The sequence below is a fragment of the Vitis vinifera genome, chromosome 14, assembly GCF_030704535.1.
Source record: "Vitis vinifera cultivar Pinot Noir 40024 chromosome 14, ASM3070453v1".
Taxonomy (NCBI): domain Eukaryota; kingdom Viridiplantae; phylum Streptophyta; class Magnoliopsida; order Vitales; family Vitaceae; genus Vitis; species Vitis vinifera.
This window is the reverse complement of record NC_081818.1, coordinates 19,959,108-19,970,615: the sequence shown is the minus strand read 5'-3', so window position 1 is coordinate 19,970,615 and position 11,508 is coordinate 19,959,108.

Here is an 11,508-nt window from a genome sequence, read left to right as displayed (position 1 = left end):
CTTGTGAGACAAGCACATCCTCACGAAGGTCCTGGATATATCCCCTGAGATCCTTTAAGCTCTTCTCCATGTACTGCTCAATCAATTCCACCATCTCCCGAGTGTTTACCATGGCTAACTCCATCTTGGCTAGCCTTGCCTCCATGTTGGCTAAGGCGTCATGAGACTTATCTTTCTTGCACCTGCCTTGTGTAGTAGGCTCGGTTTCCCTTCCACGGGTTTGCTCACTAACATCCTCAACATTAGACCTGGCATGCTTCATTCACAATGCCTACTTCGTAATTGTGCTCTGATACTAACTGTTATGAACTTAGGCCTTTCCTAAACTTATGTGTGGCACTTAGGCAACTCACCTCGCTTAAAGTTGCTAAGACAACCTTCTCCTCGTACTTTGCTAGCTAAGCTAAGTTAGACACAATTTGGAAGTTAAGAGAAACGTAGGTAATACTTAAAGAATGGAAGCTTTTATTGCCCTCAAGGATGCTTTACTAGTGCTTAGGAAACTCACTTGCTTGGTTAGGAAGTGATTTGGGTGGTGCCTTGGCTAAATGAGGGCCTCACCTATTTACAGACACCTTAAGAAGTCTCTAGAACCTTGGAGGGTTCCTTACAAATCAAGAATAATCTAGAAGCTCCTACACTAGTTTATGTACAAGATGGCTTTGGAAGACTCTAGAACATCCCACACTATTCCAATGGTCTCCTAGCCAAGTGTAGAGATGTGTGGATATCTCTATCCCTCTCTAGAAGCTTCCACACTTCTCTAGGAGCTTCCTGATTTCTATATAAACCCATGGGGAGGGTCATTTGAAGCATCTTGTGACACCTTGTTATCCTTTTGGTGTATTGACATTGATTTGAGTATTTAGTTCATATATCTTACATTGTATATGACTTAGGTGCTTTAGGAGTTCACATAAAATACAAGTCATGGGTTCCTTGTAAGTAGATAAGTTGCCTACAATTAGTTCATGAATTTGGGCAATCTAGTAGAGACTGTAGTACACTACCTTCTAATTGGAGGGATGACTTGTCTTGACCATTGGAATGGGTTTCCCATGGTGAGTGCACTAGTGTATGTGATGTATATTGGACATGACCTACGATGAATCATGACGCAAGGCTATAAATTGTCATGATTCACCAAGCTACTATATTGCATGGACTTTCAACCTTGAGAGGATATTAAGTTTGTGTCAAAATCAATAGGAGGTTTTGACCTATGGGTGAGACCCTAAAGTGGTCATTTATCCTTATGGATTGGGTCACTATTGATGGAGGCTGGTGACAACAAGGATTCTCAATATAGGTACTACGATAACTCATGAGATTGAGATAGTATGTCCCATTGGTTGATCCAAAGGATATGTGATCATGAAATCTATGGCCACAATTATTCCTTTAATGGAATTTGACATATGCTTCTTCGAGTTAGAGTATGCCATTTGATCACGTAATAAGTGAGATGTGTAACTCAAGAATTTGAGAGATAATCTTGATAGGTAATAACACTATTTTGTTAGATTACGGACACCAGTTCATGGGTAGTCTACATCCAGTAGATAGTAGCACTAAGTGTATTGTTGTTATTTACATATGATACTAAAGTTCAGTTAATTCTCTTTAGTAGGATGTTGAATCAACTTCATAATTGGATTATGAGGGAGCCAGTACTCTTATAGGTCCTAATGGTCCCTACTCTAAGCTCATATACCTTATTGACACGAATTATGAGGGTCAGATTGACTTTAGGTTCATTTTTGTGCATAAAGGAATTTTGGTAATTATGCAAGGTTGCATAAGGGTAAGTGAATAAGGTCTCTGGATTAGGCTAATTGATTAAATAGTAGGTTCTATTGGGCTAATGAATCAATTAGGACCCATTTAAGCTAGATTAAGTGATCCAAGCCCATGTGGGCTTAAGTCACATAAGCCCAGTTAGGATTACTATAAATACCCCATAGAGGTTAGGGTTTCCATAACTTTTGTCTTCCACCATCCAAAGAGAAAGAGAGCGATAGCCTCCACTACCCTCCTTTCTTTCCTACCAAAAGTATGCCAAGAACAAGGTTGATTCATTGAGCGGAAGATCGTGAGATTATGAGACTTCTAACAACATCAAGGTTGTCTTCAACACTTGGAATTTAAGGTTTGAGAATATCCAAACCTAAAGGTTAGTACTTTAACCCTAAAAGATCATTTTTTTAAAATTGGTATTGCTTCCATTGATTAGATCTAAGATGCCAATAGATAGAGTTATATGACATGATTTCCATAATAAATGAAACATTCCATGCATTAATAAAGGAAACTAAGCATTCAAGACAAAAGATGGTAATTAATTTAGTAAAAATGCAGTACTCTCAAACTACATTTATCTATACAAGGTATCTTAGTATAATAAAAATCAAGCTTATTTTGGGCAAGTTATGACTCTTATTTCTAGGGTAAAGACCCTCTCTAATTAATCAACATGCCTTAAACCTCAAAAGGTTTTTCTAAGGCATTGATTAACATACCTTTGTGTTCAACCTTTAGCACATGCAAGTGGGACCACTTTAGATGATTCCATTACTTTATGTTTAAGTCAAATGTATAATCAAGATCATTGACATCAATGTTATCAAATGAAGAGTTCTAACTTTAGAATTGACTACTCCCACTACAAACATATATAATCTTGTCCTTTTAGAATAGTCCAACTGCCTTGATTCCTTAGGTTGCCTCCTCTCTAAGATGATGGTGGGCCCAAAATCAAGATGAGCTCAATCTTGGAGGCTGTGGGTTTGCCTATGACCCACTCTTTAACATTTTGAATGAGAGACTTTAAGATAATTTTGGTAACTTTCTTAAAATAAATTATCCATCATGAGATTTTTTTCAATATTCTTATTAATTACTTGAATTGGGACTCTTGTGTTAAATGGGAATTGCCTTCATATTCCTTATCCTTGAACTTTCCTTACCCAATCATAGTTCTTCTTTTCTCAATGTAGGAGAGTTTTAAGAACTTGGTGCTAGTCTCCTTTTATGGCAGGAGAGTCTAGAGGACCACCTCATTTTCTTAGGGCGGGAGAGCCTAGAGAACCACCTAATCCAAATTTAGGAAAATTCTAAAAGGAATTTGAAATCACAAACAAAAATAACAAATTCCTTAAATAAAAAAAATAAAGGAAATCGTCTTCATGTTTTATTTTTTAAGTAAATCCAAAGTTACCAATTTTAAAATATTTTCTATCACATATGCAACATCATATAATAGCAAAAAAGGAAATAAGATAATAGTGAATCTCATGGCCTTAAGGATTATGTTACTTATTTAGGAACCTAAATATTTTGATTCCCAAATATCTAAATATACCAAATGTAAGTGCAACAAAATAAGGTTATTGGTTTTTACAAAAGACCAAAAGTACCCCTAAAACCCATAAAATGGACAAAAAGAGCCCCCATGAGTGTTGGAAAAGAATTTGGCATGCTTGAAAGGGTTGTAGTGTTGGATGCAACTTTAGGCATTGGAGTAGTGCTTGAGCACTAATCCAACCACTCAAGCACTGCTACAAATTTCCAGAATTTGAGAACTGGGTTTTGAATCTCCTCCAACCATTTTCTGCAAAAGATCTTCCTTTTTCGACAGGGTAGTGTTCACGAACCCTTTTTGATAGTTTGGATTGCTTCCATACTTTCCATGGGTTACATAAAATGATAAAAAATAGATTTTTACGTCAAAATCCTATACTCTATTTATTTGAAGTTTACAAACCAATCTAAGAATAAAATGGAATTTTTACAATGAACCAAAAATCCTGTGCCCCAACCCATCTAGGAAAAGTAAACAACAATTTAATGATTACAATAATCCCAATAAATAACCACATTATATAATCATTATTGAAAGATACCAATATATATTGCACATAATTTATCCCTAGGGCCATGGGATAAATAAAATACCTTGCAAAATAATGGTTAGCACACCCTAGAAAGGTCTAATCATGTTTTTTGCTAACCTATGACTCTGATATCGGTTGTTAGGGAATAATGAATCATTCGTTCCCAATTCCAAGACTAGGTTAAGTGCATGATTTTCTCCTTAGGTCTCTAGATCTTAATAATGAAAGTAAAATACATATTTTTTAATCAAATGATCTAGATTAAATTGCACTAGAAAACTTTACCTCAAATTTGGACATTCCTAAATGTATTCTTTTTGATGTAGAACAAAATAGAATCCTAAAAAATTCTCGTACACCAAAGATCTTCCATCGTGATGACTCTACTTTGATCTTTGCACTCAAATGGGAGTGTTTGGGAGGATTGAGGCTAGGTTTATTTCTTCTCCTTGGATGGTGGAAGACAATTAACTAGAAACCCTAACCCCCAATGAGGTATTTATAGGGCTCCTTATTGTGCTTATGTGACTTGAGCCTACATGGGTTTAGGCCACTTGATCTAGTCTAATTTGGGTCCTAATTGATCAATTAACCCTATAAGCTATCTAATTAATTTGTTAGCTCAATCTAGATATTTTATTCACTAACCCTTGTGTAATTGCACATAAGTGAACCAAGAGTCAATCCAACTTTTATATACATGCCAACAAGGTATATGAGCTTGAGCAAAGACCACTGGGATCCATAGGGCAATATTAGCTCCCTTAAAATTTAATTTTTAAGTTGATTCAACATCCCATTATAGATAATCATTTACACTCTAGTTCTTATGTAAATAAGAATGAGACATTAAGTGCTCGGGTCATAACTTGCTATCCATTGCGTTTAATCTCCCTATGAATTGGTGTCTACAATTTAACAAGTTGAAAGTTATCAGTCTTTCAAGACTACCTCTACTATCCTTGAGTTATAGATCTGCTTATTGTATATTTAATTGACATATCTTAGCTCTCTAAGAACTTATGTAATAAATAAAGTTTTTTGAAATTCTTATGATGGATAATTTATTTTAAGAAGGTTACCAAAATTATTGAAAGTCTTATATAAATAATATGAAACTTTTAGTAATTTAATGGATATAATTTTTTTAGAAAATTAGATTTCAAAGCATGTTATTTACTTAATTTTGGAATATTGTAGATTAAGAAAATAAAATTTGTGAAAATAAATTAGTGAGCAAAGTTTTATTTTCTAAATCATTCCAAATGATTCTAAACTTTTTTCTTTAAAATTATTTTGATAAGAATCCTTGTAAAATAAAAGTTTTCTTTTTAGATAAAGTTCTCTCTAGTTTTTATTTTTAAGTTATTAGAAACTTTTTTTTATTATGCTAATCCTTAATTTAGAGAGTAAATAATTTTTTAAAAATTTTCAAGAAGAATAATTTATCATTAAGGAAATTATTGAAAGTTTTATTTTTGGTAATTTAATGGAATAAATTATTATAAAAATTAGATTCCATATTTAAGAATATTTATTAAAGGGAGAATCATGTAAATGTGTAGCATTTGAAAAATATGGATGAATTAAGAACTTAAAAAGTGGGTTTTATGGGGAGTGTATTTCGGGGAAAATAATCCCCAAATCATGCACTAGAATAGTAACTTGTGCATGCTTCCAAAATTACCCATCAATCAGTTGAAGGTGGGTTGCCACCTATACAAAGCAAGCTGACATATACACTTGATTTGACCCCACATATGTAGCTGCCACATCACCCATTACCATTTCAACCTTTACATCAAATATGCCATAGACGATAGTAACATTGTTTTTATCTAAAAGTAATAATGTTAGTAACTAAAAGTATCACTATAGATAACATGATGTACTACCCTTATTTATCACTCACAACCACTTCAATTGGAATTGTGTGAAGAAGGAGAATTTTTATGAAAATAGATTTTAAAATTTGAGAGTGGACATTTTATCAAAATTTGTTTTTGGATAAAATACTCTCATGGAAATTTTAAAATTTTCATATGAACATTCTTCTATTACACAAGTTTTCTAGTGAAGGAATAAATATTTTTAGAAATTCTCAAAGAAGATAATTTATTCATCAAGATAATTACTAATGTTTTAAAAGCTCTTAATTATTTTAAAATATTAAGTGGGAGAGGGCCATAGGCAAGTCCACAGTCTCTAAGATCGAGCCTATCTTAATTTTGGGTGTATCACAATCCTAAAGATGGGATGGGCCAAGGAATAAAAGGATATGGACTATGTCCTATTTGGATGAGACTATATATGTTTGTAGTGGAAGTGTCCAATTTTAAAGATGAAACTCTTCACTTAGTAATATTGATGTCAAGGATTTTGATTGCACACTTAACTTAGACATGAAGTGGTAGAATCATCTAAAGTAGTCCCACTTGTATGGGATAAGGGCTAAACAAAAGGGTATGTTGATCAATGTCTTAGGATAACTTTTAAAGTTTAAGACAAGTTGATCAATTAGAGAAGGTTTCTACCTTAGTAATAGGAGTCATGATTTGCCTAAAGCAGACTTGATTCTTATGATACTAGGATATCTTGTAAAATGACGTGTAGTTTGAGAACACTACATTTTTTTTAAATTAATTACCAACATGCATTGAATGCTTAATTCATTCTATAAATATATGAAATCATTATATTTGTTATAGATATCATGTCTTTAACCTGCCACCTCTTATCTCATGTTTAAATTGAACCTAGTTATAAACTGAAAATAATTTGGATATAGTATTAATTGCATAGAAGATAATTTAGGTAGAGTTTGTTGTTTTCTTTGAACAAAGCTAGCATGAAGAAAGAAAAACATATCAAAGGTGGCATAAGGTGGATTAGAAGAAAAAGTGTCTTATACTTGGGTCTTTGGATAGTATGTTGCAAAAGAAACACATGTCTATTGTCATGGTCTATGATATTGTCTTTAAAGTTGTAAATATTATTTCATGATAAGGGTAAGTCAATTAGACAAGTTGCCCTTAAGACTATTATGAACACCAGGATTCATGTCATCTTAGAGATCTTACCAAATTCCTTTGGGATGGGTAGAAAGATTCTCAAATATTGGAAAGGTGTTCATATAGAAGTCAAGGGTTTCTTAAGTTTTTCTACCAAGAAGAAGAAAAAAAACATCAAATAAGGAATGTTTAAGAAAAAGAATGAGAGAATAAGCTCAAAGGCAGTGGTTCCTTTGCAACCCTTTGGGATAATGAAAAAGGAATGCCCAATTTACTTAAGGGAAAAGGAAAGTACATATCATATTTTCATTGTTCAATAAATAGTGGTGGATTTCACCAACTATAGTGAATAGATTCCAAGCCCACTATTTGTAATATTGTACAGGATTTTCAACAAATGAGAAGGAAATATGTTGAAAATGTACTTACCTTAGCTTCAATTAGAAGGTTAGTTGTGCAAGTTAGTGAAAGACATTACCTCTTTTATGTAAGACTCCATTACCACTTTACCATGGAATGAAAATAGTTAGATCTCACTAAAAGAAAGAACCTAGCACTAATCAAACATTTGGTTTTTAATGCCTAGGTTGTATTAATCTAAACAGGATCTAAAGACTAATCAAGTCTGGACACTTTGTTTTTAGAGGAACTTCCCATTTGCAAATCATGCATAAATGGTAAAATGACTAAGAGACCCTTTATTTCTAAAGGACATAGAACCAAGGAATGTTTGGAATTAGTGCATAATGAGGTATGTGAAACTTTTGGAGTTCATACATAGAGAGGTTGTGAGTGTTTCATCATTTTTTATTGATGAATACTCTAAGTTTGGATATGTGTACCTACTACATAGGAAATTTGATGCCTCAAATAAATTCATTGAATTTAAGGTAAAATCGGATAACCTATTGGGTAAACATATCAAGGCACTTTGATTGGATCGAGGTGGTGTGTCTAGTAAGTTTGGTTCTTTTCAGAAAGAGCATGAAATAATATCCTAATTGTGTGCACTAGGAACTCTATTGCATCATGGAGTAGTCGAAAGAAGATATTAAACTTTGATACACATAATGAGATTGATGATTGGTTTCTCATCACTTCCTATACCCATTTAGGAGATTCATTGAAGGCTGTATCTTACCTCCATTACTAGGTTGGTGCCTTTAACTTGTAGAGAGATGTGAACACGCTGTAAACTTTGTTTATGACAAATTTGTATATAGGAGTGTCTAGTACTCATGTTGAACACAAATGTAGACTAGTTGGAAGCAAGGTAAGTAGTATATCAGTTTATAGGATATCCAAGAGATTTCAGGATTATTACTTTATAGTTAGGATTATCAGAAGGTGTTTCTTGCTACAAATATTAGATTTCTAATGAAGACTATATGCTATGTAATAAGACAAACAATGATATAGACTAGAGAACACTAGAAGATAGTCCCACATTACACAAGATACTATGGATCTAGAGGTTTAGAGACATGCCATTCCTATGACTTTTAGTATATGAGTGTCTTGTCATAGTGTGAGGTTTGTATTCTATGGATTATGATAAGCAATGAGCATGCTGGTGCTCATAGTTTGACAAGGAGCTATGAAAGGGTAGTTAAAATTCTTGTGATTCTAATGTAATCTGGGTTCTTATAGAAGCACTTGACATGATAAAACCCATAGGTCTAAGTTGGTCTACAAAAAGAACAAAGGAGTAGATGAAAATGTTGAGATTTATGTGGCTAGGTTGTAGCTAAAGGTTATACTTTGAAATATTGTTTCGACTATAGGAAACCTTTTCACCTATAGCTATACTCAAATCCATTAGAGTACTCATATCCATTGTGGTGCTTCTCATTTATAAGATAGTACAATAGGATATGAAGATAGTGTTCTAAAACAATTACCATGATATTAGAATCTATATGAAGTAATTAGATATTTTCATAGCAAAGGGTCTCGTGCATGCAAGAAAGTGTAGGAAAGCATGGTGGTGCTCTAAGATCTTGTAGGTAGATGACAATCTACTCATTGAGAATGATATAGGGATATTGCCATTAGCCAAGATTTGGTTTTTCTACTCAGTTCTAAAAGAGACACAATATAGTGTTGGGTGTAAAGTCTTTAGGGATTACAACAATGGGAAAATTGAGTTATGCCAAGCATATACTCAAATATCTTTCGAGAATGAGGGATTATATGCTTATGTTCCAAAATGTTGAGATAATATAGGGGGTGATGTGATGGTTGACAAAATACTTTCTATGGAGAATCTGAAGGATGCCTTCACTAAGACTTTGACATGGAGAGTCTTTGTTGGTCATAGGGATAACATAGGTTTCAGATGAGTATCTAGTATACTTTGAGGGCTAGTGGGAAAATGTTAGGATAAAACATTTAAAAGTATGACATGATGTAACAAATTTGGAATTCATTATTTATTTAATGATATTCTAGTTTTTTTTTATCTATTTTTATTCCATGCATTGTACCTTATGAGCATTCTCGCCTAACATATTTTGCATTGTATATGGCTTGGGTGCATTAAGAGTTGGACGGAAGATCCAAGTCACAGGTTCCTTACAAATATATGACTTGTTCATAGTCGATTTGTGGGTCTAAACAATCCATTAGAGGCTGTAGTGCACCATCTCTTAATTAGAGGAATGACTGGTCTTAGCTGTTGAGATGAGTTTCTTATGGTGAATACACTAGTGTGTATGGTTACACATTGAACATGACTTATGATGAGTCAAGACTTAAGGTTATCAAGTAATCACGACCTCACCAAGTTGCTTCATTGTGTTGTCTTCCAACCTTGAGAGAATATTGAATTTGTGCTAAAGTTACTAGAGGCTTTTACCTATTGGTGAGATTGTAAGCTTATCATATATTCCTAATGGATTGAGTCATTGTTGATGAAAGCCAATAACAATAGGTATTATCAATAGAAGCACCATGATATCTCATGGGATTGAGACAGATTGTCCCATTGGGTGATCATAAGGAGGTGTGTTCATGGAAATTATGACCACAATAATTCCTTAAGTGGAGCTTGATATAGGCTCTTTGAGAGCTAAGACATGTTAGTTGAACACACAATAGGAGGATTTGTAACTCAAGGATAGTAGAGGTAGTCTTGAAATGTTAATAGCTTTTACCTTGTTAAACCACGAACACCAGTTCATGGGAAGACTGAATGCAATGGATAACATATCACAAACCCAAGCACATAGTGTCTCGTTGTTATTTACATAGAATACTAGAGTTCATTTGATACTCTATATTAGGATGTTGAATAAACTTCAAGATTAGATTATGAGGGAGTTAGTACTCATATGGGTTCTAATGGTCCCCACTTTGAGCTCATATGCCTTATTGATATGGTTTATAAAGTCAAATTGGCTTTAGGTTCACTTTTGTGCATAATGGTGTTTTGGTGATTACACAAGGTTGCATAGGGGTAAGTGAACAAAGTCTTTGAATTAGGTTAATTGATTAATTAGTGGGCCTTGTTGGGTTAATGATTACTACTCAAAAAGTGCTATTTGATAGCCTATAATTAATCCTTTTAAACACTTTTGAGTAGTAGTTTAGGCCTTTTAACTCAATTGGCATGTTAGGACCCTTGAAAGCAATTTTAATCACTTTGTGTAAGTTTTGGTGTTTTTGTTAATATTTTGATCACCAAAGTAAGTCAAGACTGAGGAGAGCTAGGAGGAATCTTGGGCAAAGTTTAGAAGTCATTTGCCAAGAGTGAATCCGGATTGCAAGGAGAAAAATCAAAGAGAATCTGCCATAAAGCCTATTCTTGATGACAGTGGTAGCAGCCACTTTTGGAGCACTTTCTGAAGTCCAAATGATGCATACTATATACCATTTCAAAGCTCAGGAAGTCAACAATCCAATGCTTCAAACGGTGTGCAATTCGGAGTTGAAACGAAGAAGTTGTAGCCATTACAAGCCAATCACTCTGAGTTGAAGGAAGCATTTTGCAAAGTGTTGCGAAATCACCCTTTTGTTGCGAAGTGATTTCGCAACATTTTTGTATAGTAAGGTGTTTCTCCTTCTGACGATGCACGATTTATGCCGCGAAAAGGAAGCTTGGAACCTCAAGGTGGAAGCCAACTTCGTAGCCCTGTGAAGATAGCTCGGTGTTGCGAAATAATTTCGCAGCCCTCTTGGGTGTCTGCGAAATCTCGCAGACACCATTTTTTCTCCTGCGAAATGGTTCCTGAAGCCTCCCGAAGTTTGCTACCGACATTGGGAGATATTTTCCATTAGATTTTTGTTGTCTAAATCCCAAAATACTCCTTGTAAACCACCAATTACATGATTCCTTAGTTTTTAAGTTAGTAAAAAGACTAAATATCTTTGTAACAATTAGTTTTATATTATGTTCATATATATACCTCTCGGGAGCCTGTTCTCAGGGAGGAGTTCCTTCTGTAAACGTTTGGGTAAGCAAGTAAAAGTCTTTTCTTTCTACTACCTTACCTTCTCACTTTGTATTTTTATTTTATTTCTAAGTTATGAATTCTCTGAGGAGTTTTCCCCAGAGAATGAGTAACTAAACCTCTAATTCCTTGGAGCTAAGGTTGCCAGGGAAG